A 16,565-nucleotide genomic window follows, 5' to 3' on the forward strand; every position below is an offset into this window, starting at 1 on the left:
AAGCAATTCACCTGATGGTATTTTTGCAATCTGATGCAATTCAAAAGATTGATTTTTAAGGGTTATGAGCCTGGATAACTGTAGCGTGTGCTAAATGGTGTGACTCATTTCATATTAATATTCAACATAGTTTTAGGGTTTCGATTCGTTTGTGCATTTTTGGTTATTTATCTTTTACCTTGTTACAAAGAAGGTTAGCCTATTACTTTTAAAGGCTACCTATGTTACTGCTGGTGTCATGGTGATTAGCAATTACAAGCCCAAAAATCTATCCCTCTTGTGACATCCAAAGTGGGTATGTTCTCTTAGCTGTATCACGGACAAACCAGCTCCAGCCTATAGGCTATCGGGATGGCCAATCAGCATAGCACCTGACAATAATATAGAACCCTTTAAGATTGCATTAGTAAAGCACATATTTGGCCTCATCACCGTTGTTGCTGTTGCTCGTAACTCAAGCTAAGGTTATTTTTGGTTTGCGACTACTATACGACTCCAAGTGGAATTGAAGCTGAGCGACTACATAAGGACGACAAAAAAACATTACCGCGGGGTATCAGATGTTTGTTTGCATACTTTCTGGGTATCTTGCGCGGTTTGGATTTCCTTTGTGTGCTCAACAACACGCTATGTTATATCCTGTGCAAACACTCAATCACTGTTGTCATTTCCTAAAGTCAACTCCGGTATATTTGTCTGTTTTATACCGTTTCTCACTAAAATCCCGCTCAGTGTTTGGATTAAGTGAACCTTAGATGTGTGTGTCACCAGACTCTTGGTGTGAAGGCTGTTTTCCCATCACAAACCCTCCACCTTGGGTGGACCGGGTCCGGATGCAATCGAGATTCTGCCATGAAGTGTTTTATGTATTTTTGTCAGCGCCATAATAGTTTCACAAATCACACGTGAGATTAATATCTTAAGTCTGACGGCAGAAGAAGCTTGATTCTGGGTGGAGTGTTTCCCCTTCTTTTGCTTCATATTTGTTTCGATCAATCATGTTGCTGGAGGCAGGGATCTGTGAGCACGCACTTTACAAACACAAACTAGGCCAGCAGTAGTAAAGTGTGTCATTTTTTAAATCAACAATGTTGTAGATTGGTAACTGTAGAAATACACATAGACAAATCTCCTTCATCCTCTCGTGCAATGAGCTTTCTTTGGTAGAATATTCCTGTATCAAAACAGGAAACAAGGTGCAACTCGGTCCCTTTTAGTACTTGATTCCTGGCCCAGGTCCCTGTTGACGTTCTGCTGTAACCTAGCAGGACTACTGTATCCCAGATTACAACGATAACAACCCAAGGTAATCATCCCTCATAACTCTAATAGAAGTTGCATAGAATATTGATGGCTTAAGAATGTTCGCTTGCTTGTTGCATTGATTAACTAACATGATAAACATAACTTTAAGGCAAAGGCTGTGACTAGAGATCTACAGGATGAAAATAGATCTATACAATTTTGGGATCAATAATGGATCCATCCATCAAGATTGATTTCAACATGGAACTGTCTTAATTAGAACCAAATCAATAATCTTAATGATTAAGATATTCAAGTATTGTCTTCTATGTTTGAGCTGTGATCTGTGGATGAGTGGACACCAGATACCCATTTTTTACTGAAGACACTGCTCCGTTAAGAAGATGGAAAGGGTGTAAATATTGTTTGATGTGGCCGACCATTGGACGCCTCGACCAATTGATATTCTCGAGGGACCATATGCTTTTCTTTAGGGTATCCATGGCAACTGATAACTCATGCATTCTGTGCACAATGTATTCATGGCTTTACAGGGACATTTGTAATGGAGCGTCAATAATGTGAAAATAATGTGATAGCGAATACTCTGATGTAACAAAAGGCGGCTTGATGGTAACACATTATTGGAGAAACAAATGTTGTTAGGAATGTTTAAATTGGCTTCTTGTTGAATTCAGCTCAGAAGAAAAACTTCACTAAAAACCCTCATTAAAATAGCCTGATTTCTGAAGAAAAATTTGTAGCAATTGTATAACAGGCAAAATAAAATGCATACATGCACTCGTTAAGTACAATATGAAATTACGTCAAATATACATCCATATTTTAATTCCCAGATGTAGCCTATATTGCTTTAGAGCTTGGAACATAACTCAATTTACCCAATGTTTTTTTAAGGTAATAAAACCAAATCTACATAATCTGAATCACCAAAAACGGCATTTCTGGAAAACCTTTCATAACTTTTCGTTCTCTTTATTTTCTTAGTTAATTTTGGCATTGAAACGCAAGGGGTCTAGATTACACACCATATAATTTGTATTCAACACATTCTCAGTCTAATTTTCACAGTTCACCTGTGTTCCACATATTATGCAATCAAATACACTTTTGCGGCTCACAGTTATTATGCTTGTGTGGCCTGTACCTTTACCTCTGATATGGACTACTGTCCCATTGCCTTGGCTCCATGGCATATTCAACAAGCCTCACAAACACAAATCCATTAGCCTATTATGACATTCAAGGTAAAAAAAATATAATTCTTTAATTAATTAGATTCAAAGATATTCATCACATGTAAAGCAGACAGATATACTGCGCAGAGAAATGCGTGTGATTCGGCTCAATTAATAAGTTAAAAAGGAGAGAAAAGGGAATTTTAGAGAAAGCACACAATTAAGCAAGCAAGCAATTCGACTAGTGCAACTAATATAAATATAGGTAAAAAAAGTTTCCAGAGAAGGGTCCGTTGTTCAAAAGTCTTATTGCTAGGCGGTATAAGCTGTTTCTGAGCATGTTAGTGCGGGACCGGGACTGGGAGGGAGTGCGGGGAAACGGTGGCCTTGGGAGTTGTGTGTTGTTTGTTAAGCAGTTACCAAACATACAGGAACATGATACTGCAGGCTACACTCCCCTACTCCGCTTGCACTTACGGACACATCAATGCTAATTTTATGATTGAATTGCCAAACGTGATCACTTCAAAGAGAATAACATGACACGCGCGGCACACAGAGATCAATACAAATTAGCTCCACGCCTCCATTTACAAAAGTGATGATGCTGTCAAAGGTAGCCCCTGTCCCATCATTCAGGGCAACAAAGAGCCTCCCTGGAAGGAAAAGTGAAGAATAATGACATTTAGACACTTGTGTTTACTAGATTAACAGGGGAGATAAATAACAGATTGGAAACAGGGTCATGAAGGATCTTTTGTTCGGTGATTGGTGGATGCTCAGGGGGGGCGATAAATATTTAATGTTTTCTTTTTGATATTTTAGTTTTTGTTTAATTTGATAACTAGATATTGTAGAGCAATCCAGCCCTGTACTGCGTGATAAAATGTCATTGGAAATACAGTAGGTACAACAGCTGCACATTAGGGACATCTGTTTGCTTAATGTGACAGAAATGTAAAAAAATCCAGACTCAGGTTTACCCTTCATTTGCGACTTTTGCTGGTTTCTGCCATATTTTAATAGGGATATTTTTTACACACACATAATTAATGGGGATCTTCTCCAGAAATAACACTATAAAAAAGATGTGATGAATAAATAAAAAAAGCATAAATATTAAAACATTTTCACAGACCACACATTTCAAAACTGACCTCTTCCCGGAATTAGAACCCTCACCAACAGAATACAGATTTTCTCCAGAAAGCGCTCTTCAAAAATTAATGAAATTAATGAAAATAAACAGCATAAATATGACATGTTCACCTGATACACATCTCAAATTCTAACCTCCCCCAAAACCCACTACAAACTAGTTTTCAAAGTGTATAAAAATCGTCAGTCTCGCGCCTATTTCACTCACCCTCCCTGTTCCTATAAGCAATGTAAACGTGGTGGGAAAAGAAACAGCCCACATACATTTGTTATGTGCTCGGGCCGTAAAAGGTGGTTGGAGAATATAGACACAGAAATGAGACAACGTAGCCTTTGTGAAGTTCTGGGGGACTTCCTATTAAGTTGACTTGCCACACTGCTTCGAACTACAAGAGATTGGATGGCCAAAAAAAAAGATTTTCTGACATGTGGGAGATGGTGTCTGTCTTCAGAGGCACATGGGGAAACAAAATGGAAATCCTCAGTTATAGGATTCTAGTCATGGCCGATCAGCCACGCTAGTGCCAATTTTCCAAGCAAATTAACCTCCCATCCGTCTTTCAGTGTCAAGAGATCGGATCTGATTCCCACCTACCACGTGTTCTAAGAAATGGCTAGGGCTCGCACAACAATGCAACTGCTTAGACTTATTCAAAACAGGCATCACCGTTTGTTGGTACAAACACGGAACACAAAATCACAAATCTAGTCCTATCAATACATCATATTTTATTAGGACTTTGTATTTGTTTTGCTCATTTGTTTTTATTATATTAATAATAATAATTGTGTTATTTTTTTTACACTACTTCGACATCTTGAGAATTTGATATTCTTTGAATCTGTCGGTAGCACGATGAGCTATTTTGAACCAGTAAAAGCCATCCGCATTGGTTACATGAACAGGCGTATGTGTGTGTCTGCCTCCTATGGGGTTTTAGGGAAGCATTGCAGCAGTGGCCCAGTGCCAGAGATAAGTCAGAGCTCACTCTTTCAGAGGGCCCTGTGCAACATGGTGCTCTGGGCACTGCCAGTGTGCTTACTGAAAGCTATTAACATGGGCTCTCAACCGACGCGCCAGGGAGAGACGCTGGTACCTCCACATGTATGTTTCTCTGTTGACATGCTGTTTGCTCTCTCTTAGCTGAAGCGCAAAGCTATCGAGCACCGTACCTTCACTGCATACATCCAAGAGGCTTTCGATTCACGAAACATCACGTTGAAGACAAGACCCCGAAAAAATTAATATTCTTCCCTTTCTGGAACGCGATGACGTAATATATACAAAATCTAGGAAAGACCTGGTGACTGCCCACCGTTGGCGGTACATATGTAGGTCAGGGTTGCCCGCAGCGTTGAACCGGCAGTCACTTTGCGTACCATCACCGCTGCACAGTTGGAAACCGACGCATTTAGACTCACTCCCAACATATAGATGTTATCACAGTAGCGGCACATCAATGCAATTGAGCGATTATGGTGTAGACTGGTGGACAATTTGATGCTTGTCATCCGCGTTTAGCATGATGCATGCGTCTTACAAAACGCAACAACGATTGCCAATTCAATGGATTGAATGTACGCCAGGCGTCGTAGAATCTGACATGACATACAGTACAGGAGCGGTAGGTAGCTAATCCTTTGTGCAACACAAAGGTATTGCAAACAAAAGGCTTTGCGATCCTGTGTGTGTGAAGTCAGGCTTCTGGAGCAGCCGAAAGAGGATTGACTCCCTGCGAAACACCTTGACAGGTACGGCTCGAGATCAGCCTGGCATCCCTGCCAGCATGGGGCAGGATGTTTCTGTTGATGGGGATGGTTTTTGGGGTTATGTGGTTAAAGACTGCTTCAGACATGATATATCAAGTCACTTGGTGTTAACAATCTGTATTTATAGTAGTGGAGTTGTGGATTTATAATTGTGCTGCTATGCTATGGGTAATAGCTGAGTTCTTTACTCTCAATAAACCTCTAGTGTTATGTCCGCAAACACTTCGTTCACCATCAGCTTCGTGCAATGAATGTGAACAGTGAATGAGTGAAAAGGCACATCATCATTTGCATGACGCAACGATAATGCAGTTGAGTCATTCATCTGACCTTACGACAGACAATGAATCACAATGGATCCTGATGATTCATTTGAATGTCATGCTAAGTGATTGTGGTGGGAAGAGGAAGGGAAACAAACCCCTTCCTCACATGCTAGGCACTACTTGGCCTTCGAGCCAACCGCAAGCGACGGCATAGGGAGGAAAAACTGGGCTGAGGCGGTACAATGCCCCATCCTCTCCATCCTCAGCCTCTTCTTACTAGTGATTGGTCGTTGGTGAACATGCGGCTTAAATAGACAGCTATTTTAGGGGCACGAAGTTGACTCACCTATCTGAAGGGCCGAAAGAGACATTTTTATTTATTTATATTGCAGTCAAGTGTGGCAAAATCAGTCACTGGGATGACACCCTTTTAGAAATAGATGACATAAATTCCACATTGACAACGGTTCCTATAAATGTTTAACAATCAGGCTGACTGTCACAACCCTCACTCAATACTGTGGCCTAATGTCAAGCAATGGCATTTGTAATTTCATCCAATAAAATGAAATACTACCATGCATACAGTAGAGCACAAATATTATACAATTTATGATCACATTAAGGCCCAATCCCATTTCTACCCCTTACCCCTTCCCCCTCCCCCTTGTTTTGAAGGGGTAAGGGGTAGAAATGGGATTGGGCCTAAATGGGATTAAACTACCAATATAACCCGTTTTGTGTAGGAAAATATTTATAAACAAGAGCCGTTTGGGAGCAGGAAGAGCTAGCTCTCATGGAGGCGTTAAGCCAAGTGCTGTGACTCACTGAAAAGAGCTGGAATGCCCATCACTACAGCTTGCTCCTTATATCTGTGACACACTGTATTCTCTGATTGAGTCCACTATGGGTCTGAGGAGTCGATGTATTTGAAGAAGCCAACTGCGTCTTGAAATGTGTTGTGGGAGCCAGAGTGCTCCGCTCTACTGCTAAGGTTTGCCCTATGCTGCATTTAGGAGACATATTTTTTGTGGGTGTGTTTTTTCTTCTTCATCTGACATTAAAGCTTGCACCAGAGCTTCTATCGGTTGGTGTCAGAGCTGTGTTGCGGTCTCTGGAGGTGCGCTTGTTTTAAGAGGACAGGTGGTGACTCGATTAGATCAAAATAAGTTATGGGATTCGTGCTTTCGGTGGAGGATGTGCTTCCACTTTTGTATCCAAAATCCGTGCGGTGCCAAGATAATCATAGGTGCCGACACAATTCCGAAACCGTGGTTATATTTCCAGATCTCATACTGTCTGACTTCAATGAGACAGATTGGCTTAGAACTGACAGGGAAATGAAAGTAAAGGCAAGGGACCGACCCAGTAACCATCGGGACTGCAAGTTAAGTTTTGTCTGCCTTTCAGAAGTTTCTGGCATAAGGTCTTGGTGGCAAATGTTCCAAGATATTGCCTTATTTTCTAGCGGTATCGACTGTGATCACCTGATCTGTGGAAATGAGCAATGGAACATAAGACCAAAACACCTGCAGAAAGCCTTTGCTTTACATATAATATAAACTTAAAGGGGAACTATGCAACTTTTTTGGGTTCATTTACATTAACATAACAGGTTAAGAGTCATTGTGATGGTTCTATAACACTTTATGGGTCGATTGGTCGCTGTTTCGACCCCCCCAAGCGCATCTTGGCTGAAAAAGGGAACATGCAAGTCTCTGCCGGCGACCCGCCGCCCACTCTCGCAGGAGTCTCGGGTCTCGCGAAGCACTGAATTGCTTTACGGCACGACAGACCAACAAACCCGGAACCGGCTCAATATAATCACAAGTAGTGAAGGGATTGTTACATTCATCATGGATCAGCCAACTAAAAAGAGACAGAGAAACCCAATGTCTGTGAGAGAAAAGGGAGACTGACCGACAGAGAGGCCAGACACGAGTTAACGTTGGGCGAGCTTCTCAGGAATAGTGTGAACTGAAAGAAAAAGAAGACTGCAAATCGGATGCCGACTTGCCATGGCCGTGTTGCTTTTGAAATTGTAAGTACCCTTCGGTGAACTTTGTCCTCTTTGTATTGTGGCTTCTTGGTGTTGATAGTGTTTGCTCGACCGTTTTGTTGTGAGCCCTGTATGTTTCTAGCTTGCTTGTACGTTTGTTTTCGTGGTTGTTTTGCTGTTCGTCTGTCTCGTCCCCCAGATAGAGGCTAAATCCCCAAATCCAGGTTCTTGTTTATTTAGATCACTAGACCGCTATTCGATTGCCTCAGATTTTTCTAAGAGTGTATAGCCTATATCACGTGATATGTCCGGCTGGCCATATAATGCCGTACCCTGCACGAGAGCTGCTAGTTAGCACATTCGTCGGTAACAGAATTGTTACGATACGTGAACCTCCATTATAGCTTTAGCCATGGTATACCTTTGGTGTAGTTCCCTGCTTGTAAACATGTTTGTAAAAAGATTGCTTTGTATTTTGGCAAACAGCATTGTTATGAGCCTTGAGGCTTGATGACCCAAGACGGCTCGGCCTGCCTGCCCCGGTACACCCACCACTAGGGATGGGCAAAATGATTATTTTCCGGGAACTAGTTCTTTCAGTTCAGTTCACTATAACGATTCGTTCGTTACGTCAGATTACATAAAAAAAAAAAAAGGATAGGACCGTCAAGACCGCAGTCCGCCGTTTGGAGATGCCTGCTATATAGTATATCGAACGTCCCACCAATATTTATACCACTTGCTAACTCTCTATATTTCATTCATGGTTTTACATTTATAATTTTATTTTACTTTACATTTAATTCTTCATTGTTCAGGCATTACAGAACTTGCATGGTCATAAATAAAAAATACGAACAGCAGTTTAATTTCTTTGTTTGTTCTTAAATTGACGTAGAATGGAGCAAAGACTCCTGGGATTGGGAAATGCGTTTATCCAATAAACAGATGGAGGTCAAGTCTATTTTCGAAAATATGTAGGGGGATATATGAGTGGCCCCACGTTGAATGGTATGACCCAAGATACGTCAGACAGAGAAAGCGCGCATATTCGACGGTACCGCCTTGTCATTGGTTTACCCAGGTGCCATTCCAACACCATTGCTACCTCTCATTGGCTGAATCTTTGAGAAAGTTGTAGACTCAATCAATATAAGTCGCGGGGAGACGGAGCTCTGTTCGTTTGTATATTTTATTTACGTGACCATATGTTTGGTTTATGTTAAAAAAAAAAGAATCAAAGAACCAGTTCTTCTTGTTTTGGGGAACCAGTTCTTGTCGTTCACGTTCGGGATTCGTTCGTTGTAACGAATAAGTCGCGACCGAAACATCCCTTCCCTACCCACCACCCACATCCGAACTTGTGCGGGTACAAGTGTCACGAGGAAATCCAGAGAACCCTGAAGAAGATGTTACACAATAGCCGTAAGGCAAAAAACAAACCATGAAGTACTGTCACTTGCATTTCTTTCAACATCCCAAATAAATATTATTCTAACCAAAGTGTGTATTATTGAACAAATGAAAGATAGGTGGTGCAAACAGCTGTTATTTAAAAAAATTTAAACATTCAAAACCATATACAATTATATTTATTTACAATGTTTATTTGCAGGCATTTACACGTAAACGTAAATGTGTCCCCTTCCAGACACAGCATCTGCCTATGACAACTCTCTTGCGAGGACTAGCATCAGCATACCGTAACGATCTCTGAATCCATTTCCCTGTAATTCCGTACACAAGTGACGTACTTGAGCAGATGCATAAATGTACGATTGCTGCGCAAATTGTTCATGCTATTGTTATGTAATATGTTGGCCAACACTCTTACACTGATCGTTCTGTTCAACAACCAAAGATAAAACAATTCTAATCTAGGATATAACATCTCCCCGTCAACTATAAAAAAGGATGGGTTTATCGTAACACATACACACTTTCAAAATGTATAACCTTGTCTACTCTTTATGAACATCTACCTCGGACATGGCTCCACGCATTCGCCGGCTTCTTTGAAAACAAATGCACTTGGCTAGCGTAGAAGTGGATGGGAAAGGGTTGTCAATGAGTTGTTACGACAGTGTTGTAAAATATCTCCTCCGAAGCTGTAGGGGGAGCTCAATGCGAGCGCAAACAAAGGAAACGGCAAAGAAGTTGCCATAGTTGCATAGTTCCCCTTTAACAAAGGTAAAGGTGCTTATTTATGCTGAATAATTTTAGTGTTATTAGTCAGCACTGTGCTATCTTTTGTAGATGACTGGCCCTGCCGCTGTATAAGTCAATTTAGATCTGAGTTCATCCTGCCTGTCAACCATAGGTGCATGAACGTCACAAAGGCTGAAGCAGAAAAAGAAGGCTTAGACTTTTCAGTTTCAAAATCTTGCCCTTCTGTTTTGTTCTCTCCCTTGTAAAACTCTCAAATCGTACATGCAGCACCTCATGGCCAGCCACCCCCTGAACAAACTTCCCCTACAATACACTGGACTTTGCATAGAATGAAAAGGGAGACTGACACTGAGCTACAGCAACACCAGTGCAAAGAATTCGTGTTTGATCTGTAAAACCGGTAATCTTTTCAGGCAGACGGTATCGCACCGGCAACCTGCTCAGCGTGCACACTGGTTCAACCAGGCGACTTTTCGGTTAGGGGGAGTTTGTGGAATGGCTAAGGAGTATGATGTGTGGAGAGAGAAAGCCCAAGGGTTATTGGCCTTCTGGTTGGAGACTCCAAAGCGAAAGGAAATCGCGCGTTTTCCTCCCCTCTATTTGTCATAATTTCCTCTTCCCCTCTCACTCTGTGTGTCTCTCTCCTTCCACTTCTGCACCCCCCCCCACTGCCCTCCAACCATCTTCAGATGGCGGGCTTGTTTCCTGCACTCAGAGTCTGGGTGTTTGTCGCCACCTGCCACTCGGCTGCAAATCAAATCAAACGAAGGCGAATCAAGCATGAAGGGCCTTGGGTCTTCTTTTCATCATCCACACGTTTCCCCCCAAAAATCGAATTTTCTGCTTTTAACACCTGGTAATTATTCCTCATCTCTAATTCTGTTTCATGTCAGTCTTTTTTTGTCGATGGACTTCACTCTTTTCTTTTTACTGATATATTTTAATAAAAAGCATTTTTTTTTTTAGCCCTGATGACTTCCCTCCTTTCAATTTTTAATGCAATTATTAAACGTGATTACGTGAGATTAATTTTTCTACCCATACCCGTTGACAAGTGAAGCAAATGGCGACCATGTATGTGATATATATAAATATTTTGGAGATGATTTCTTGTTTCCATGTGTTAGAATAACTGTTTCATACCTTCTGTCCGTGATTATTTTTGCTATAATTATTTTTTTTCATGTTATTAACTATTGAATACAATCATAAAGTGAACAACAAAGTAAGACTAGGGAAGGTAGTTGTATAAATTACGGCTATTAGTGTGATTAGTCTTTTTTTTGTAATGGTAAATGCATCCTACTCCTAGACATCCCCTTATACTTAATTTATGGTAATGAAAAATTCCTACAAGGGTTTGAACTGCCATTCAGGAAATCATAGATGACATCTTAAATATTTAGTGTAACCTCCTTTTTCAGGAATAACCTAATTTTCTATCTATAAACTATACTATTTGAGAGTCTGCTTTTTGTTTTGATGTTCACACTTATCACAAGTGATAATGATTGCCTTATGATAGCAGGTCATTATGGGTTAGTACTTGGAAGGATAATACTGTTTTACCGGGGAAGATTGCATCTGTCTAAATATAAAAAAATATATCGATGTTTAATTTATGGTAGCTGTCATTGATTATTAAACTGCATGGCTCTCCTCTTATTAAATGTTGTTGACTTGCATTCCTGTTGAACATCCATAAAAACAATCATTGTGAATCAATCAGTGAAGAGAGGAGAGAGGTAATGCATCCTCACAAAATGAGCACCAATATCTTTCAACAGAAAATAATGGGGCTAGCTCTCAGTAAATTATACCACAACATTTGTTTTTTGTCTAGCAAAGTAAAAGCAATAATAATGCAGGACCCCTCTGAAAACGATGGCGCAGCTGTTATTTTCAAAATTAATAAACCACATAAATGTCCGGTCGATTCAATGAACTCAGGTTGCTTCCAGGTGCCACATTATAATGTCCTGAAACATTTAAGGGCTCCAAGTTCTCTTTATTTGTTATTTTCCACACATTTTCAACATCAATAGTCATGTGGCAGTCGGGTGCGATTTTGACCCATATTTCCCAGACAGTGATGCAGGCCCAATGGCCACAAAGGAAAGTGGCCTGAGTCACTTCCTCCAGTCCTCCCCCTGTGCGTGTCCAGCATCGTGCACAAACAAAAGGCCTTATTTAGAAACTACCCACGGCCCCAAAGGGAAGATGATGGCACTGGAACGGCCAGAGTCAACGAATCATCAGTTCTCAGAAAGGTACCCATTTTTGAATGGGTACAAAGGACTGGTAGGGCAGTCTCCCGCCGGAGGTCATGATCCTTTTTAGAATTTAGAGGTCCACTCCGGAAAATCGTTCCAGATCTATGGTTTTGCACATAAAAAATGTAATGGATTATGTATGTGCCTCTCTTACCCTTAGGCTATTGGATTGTTATGAGCACTCTGAAGGTAAAGGGGTCCTATTAGCATCGTTATTGTACACATCTCAACGTCATTTTGAAATTGATCGGTTTGTGACTTCATTTATCAGTCTATATCTGGGCGAACACTCCGGCTTGTGATGACACAAATAGCTGCCGCTCTATTCATGCGTTGTTGCCATTTAGAGGCAAAATGTGAACGATATGAAGTCAAAATGGAAATAAGTTTTGTTAGGGTTTGACATTTCACGCTCAAAGTTTAAACACACCAAAATATGCCATCTAAAATGCATTTCATTCATTGTTAATGGAAAATATGTTATCTGGCAGTTTGTTTTTCTGTGAGACAAATGCATCTTATCACCCTTTTTTAATTAATTAAAATACTTAATTAAAAACAAAAAAAGCTCAATCTGCATCACAACAATGTGAAATCTTATAATGTGCCAGGCATTAGCTTTCGTTAGCAAAACTAATGAGCGGTAGTCGAGCATCTCCGACCATGGAAGATTCCGATCAGTTGCCCGCCTTCCAGGGCCTGAACCCCAGGCAGAGACCCCCCCACACTGACGTGTAACTCATCCAGCAGAGTGAGACTTCAAGGGAGAGCAGTGAGTGGGAGAGCAGAGGCAAACAAGCTCATAAAGAGCAGTGATTGGGAAAGTGTGATCAAAGTCTGGGAAGACAAGTCATCATCAAAATGGCCAAAAATACTACTGACACGACGGGAGATCAAAGAGGTGTAAACAGAGATATGGTCTGAAAGCTTTGGCGGCTGTGTTTTGTTTCATGTTTCATCATTTGCATTTCCGCACGCGCCTGCTCGCAGGGTGATCCTAACAGCTCTTCGTTGTCTTAAACACACACACACACAACAGCACCATTCATGGTAGGGAAAATTAAGGGTCAATATTATTTATTGATCATTTCAACATTTACCCAAGCAAATGCCCTGTCAGACCTAGACGGAGAGCCAGGGTGTATTGATATTGATAAAATGCCATCAAGACGCAAAAGGCGATTTCTAGACAGAATCCATCGAGTGACAGAAAAATAACCGAATACTCTCCAGTCTCTGGCCTGTTCAGACAGATTGAAGTCGTCTGACTTTGAATACATTTTTCCAAAACATTGGGTATTTTATCAGTGAACGTTCGACTTGTTGTTATTAGCAGGATACATTTACCCGTAATGAGTCGGTTTGAGAATAAACAACAAGGTGTGTGTGTGTGTGTGTGTGTGTGTGGAGGCGGTGTTATGAACAGCGGGCGTCCTGGGTTGCCAGCGGACACGGAGGTGGAAGCAGCTTGTTGGAAGGGGGGGGCGGGGGGATGTGTTTATGGTGGGATGGTTGTGTTGCATGGGCTGGTGTTAAGGCGCTGAGGATGGGGGGTTGTTGGCAGAAACACATTGTTATCTGGCTGAGAGTTTTCCGGTGGAGGTGGGGTTGAGGCTGGGTTATGTGCCTGGAGGCTGCATGGTTCTCGGCCCCTGGAGCTTGGTTGGGGGGGGGGGGTGGGGGGGGGGGGGTGGGGGGGGGGTCTCTGCAGAGACGTGACGCTTCCTCTCGCTTGTTTGTTTTGTTCTTCTCTCCTTCCAAGAGCATCCTGATCTACCTGCAGCGCTGTGTGTCTGTCGGTTTCTCCCTGGTGGTCAAGGGCGGGGCTGTTGATATTATGGGCTGTGTGACCTGGCTGCGACGGAGCCACCCTGGGACTCTGGTTCCTTCTCTGTTGCTGAGGATCGCTGTCGTCGCTGTTTTGTTGTTTGGGCTCGTGTGTGTGTGACTTTCTCCTGCAGGCGTGGAACGGCCCGCCCTGACCTTCATTGCTCCTCGCCCTCCTTGATGTGGTTCTGGTTCCAGGTTAATCCATGGGGTGTCTGAGGTCCTTTGATGGCTGGGTCCATGGCTTGCAGTTGTATAGGGTGGTGGGGGAGGTTCTGTTTGGCTGTGTGATTTGCAGGTTCCTGTGTCGATGCTGTTGGTAGCTCGTTTCCCTGCTGTAAAGTGTGTGGTGTGTGTGTGTGTGTGTGTGTGTGTGATCTTTAATAGTCCAATGTACTATTATATCTCTGTGCCGATGTTATCTTTGCGTTAGATATATAGATACAGGGTATAACGGTATGGACAGTATAATTGTATTTTGTTCAACAGCAGAGACGTTCAACATTCAGAGATTAATAAATAACTAGCATGGGAAACCAGGGCGAATGTATTTTGGATGTTATTTGTGTTGATGCGGGGATGGAGAGCGGCTGACCAATACAACACCACCAGTCTGGTAAGTCTTATTAGCGCAAGACAAAAGGGACGGTCGGAGCAAGCGTTCCAAATGGACCCGCGCCCGGGGAGAAGCAGTCACACGTATTTGTTTGTGAGGGAGTTATGATAAAAGCAAGCGGGGTATGATGAAAAACATCTTATAAATAGCCCTAGCAAATGTGGGCAGTGTGCGGGAGTACAATGGGGAAAGAAAAAAAATAAGATTCTCCACATATAGGCGAAAAAAACAACGAAAAAAGAAATAAACCTGCGAGGTAGACAGCCACGGGATGACAAGGCGTCACGCTGCCAGATATGTTGTAGAACACCAAAGTATAGCAGGGGAGTAAACACGGCCAGTATCCGCAGGGTGTCTGTGTTCGAATATATGGTGCGGGGCTGTCTCCCTAGAAATATATTTGGCTTGCTGCTTATGAACTCAATAACTCGTCTTGTATGTATTTTATGTTTATGTACTAGTGTCTTACTCGTCAAATCGTTTGGATAAAAGCATCTGCCAAAATGCTTGAATGTAAATGAGTCTTTGACCAAGGTATCTTTCCCGCAACCGAGACAACTAACGTATGGAAAGGGAAATTAAGAGGTGGTTCAAGCTGTGCGTAAGAAGCATGAAGATGAAGAAATGGCTCATAGCTCAGGAAAATTCTCTCAGACGCCTCAAAGAAAGTAGAAAGCACCACAGGGTCCATGTTGGAAGGGAACCCTAATCCAGGGAATAATAAATAATAGATTGACTGAGCATCACAGAAGACCAAACTCAGATGCCTAACACACATCTCTTTGGAGGTAGACGGTAGAGAGCACCAGAGCACCTTTGGTACCACATAGGAGGATATGTGGAGAGAAGCTGCAACACATCGGCATCGGCCCTCAGTGTCTGAGCCACTGTGCCATTACCACTAGATACGGGGACTGATGGAGAAAACTGGAGGAATCGCTGGTTGGTCAGTTTGAAAGTCGATGCAATGCAGATATCAGTGCAGTCTACGCCATACTAGAATCATTAGCAATGCCATAAGAGAATCTTTTTAAGCCTTTTTCCTTCACAGGCTCAAGGGGGACGGAGATAGTCTACTTGTTAGGGTGTGAGTCTCAAGAGTCGAAAGTTTCTGGGGTCAAACCCTGCATTGTCAAGTCTAACCTGCATGTACCCTTGAGCAAGTTATCTACAGGCTAGACTGGACTACCCCTGCTGTCTCATTCATGACAGCTGGGAAAAAGCAATTTCGGTCAAAGTGTCTGCTAAATAGCCTATATACTCTATACGAGAATAATTATCACTGATATAATTCCATTTGAATCGCCTTTTAGTCCACACTACATCGCACCTGGGACCATGTAACATGCCGGTCAATCAAATCCACAGCAGGTCAGGGTCCAAGGTGTCGGCGAGTAATGAAATCACCAGCGAGTAAAGACAAACCTAAGTGCTGCCACAGCCGCTCGGCGGCGCCACGTTTAGCGTCTGACCTTAAATATCAATAACATAAAAACGTCCATAAAAAGTGTAATGTAACTACTACTCATTTATCTGCGTCTCGGACCGTGGCCCTGCCCCCCCCCCCCCGCACCAATGGGACTCATGACACGATCCGCACTAAAGTCCCTCCCCCGGGAGGAAGAACACTGCATCTGACACATGCTAGCAAACACACTGCACCTTAAAGCTGCAGTCCCACACACGCTGAGTGTCATCTCGCCAAGGCATCGTAACCTGCTCTGTTTATGGAGAACGCGATTGCGGGCTGTATTTCCTTCTACCCTTTTTTCTCCTTTTCTCTTGTAAGAGCAACAGTGCTGCCAAGAAGATATGCCTCGCTTTTATAGATGTCATAAAACAAAACATGGGGGGTAACATGTTCCAAAGCAAGCTATATGCCTCAAATCGAAATGTTATCTTATATTTCCCACTGGTAACTTCTCAAAAAGCTTGAGGCAGGCTGTTTTTTTAGATGCTGATACCATGGGATAGGGGTTTGTTTATTAGGGTGTTCATTCACATGGATGGACTTCCTGTCATGTCTCTGTTAACATTGGACAG

General features: G+C 42.3%; 1 long non-coding RNA gene across 3 annotated transcripts in view; it reads left to right on the forward strand.

Annotated features, from left to right (window-relative positions):
• LOC132447460 (uncharacterized) overlaps positions 1–16,565 on the forward strand; it is a 57,244-nt gene that overhangs the window by 9,479 nt on the left and 31,200 nt on the right. Inside the window, exon 3 of one of the 3 annotated variants that reach the window (XR_009523086.1) lies at positions 8,124–8,192. The exons of 1 other annotated variant lie outside the window; for it this stretch is intronic. This is a non-coding gene — a long non-coding RNA (uncharacterized LOC132447460). Of the gene's footprint in view, positions 1–8,123; positions 8,193–10,495; positions 10,959–16,565 lie in introns of those variants that run through there. One more of the 3 variants, XR_009523084.1, reaches the window with a different exon arrangement.

This window comes from Gadus macrocephalus, chromosome 19 (assembly GCF_031168955.1).
Source record: "Gadus macrocephalus chromosome 19, ASM3116895v1".
In the NCBI taxonomy this organism is placed as follows: Eukaryota; Metazoa; Chordata; class Actinopteri; order Gadiformes; family Gadidae; genus Gadus; species Gadus macrocephalus.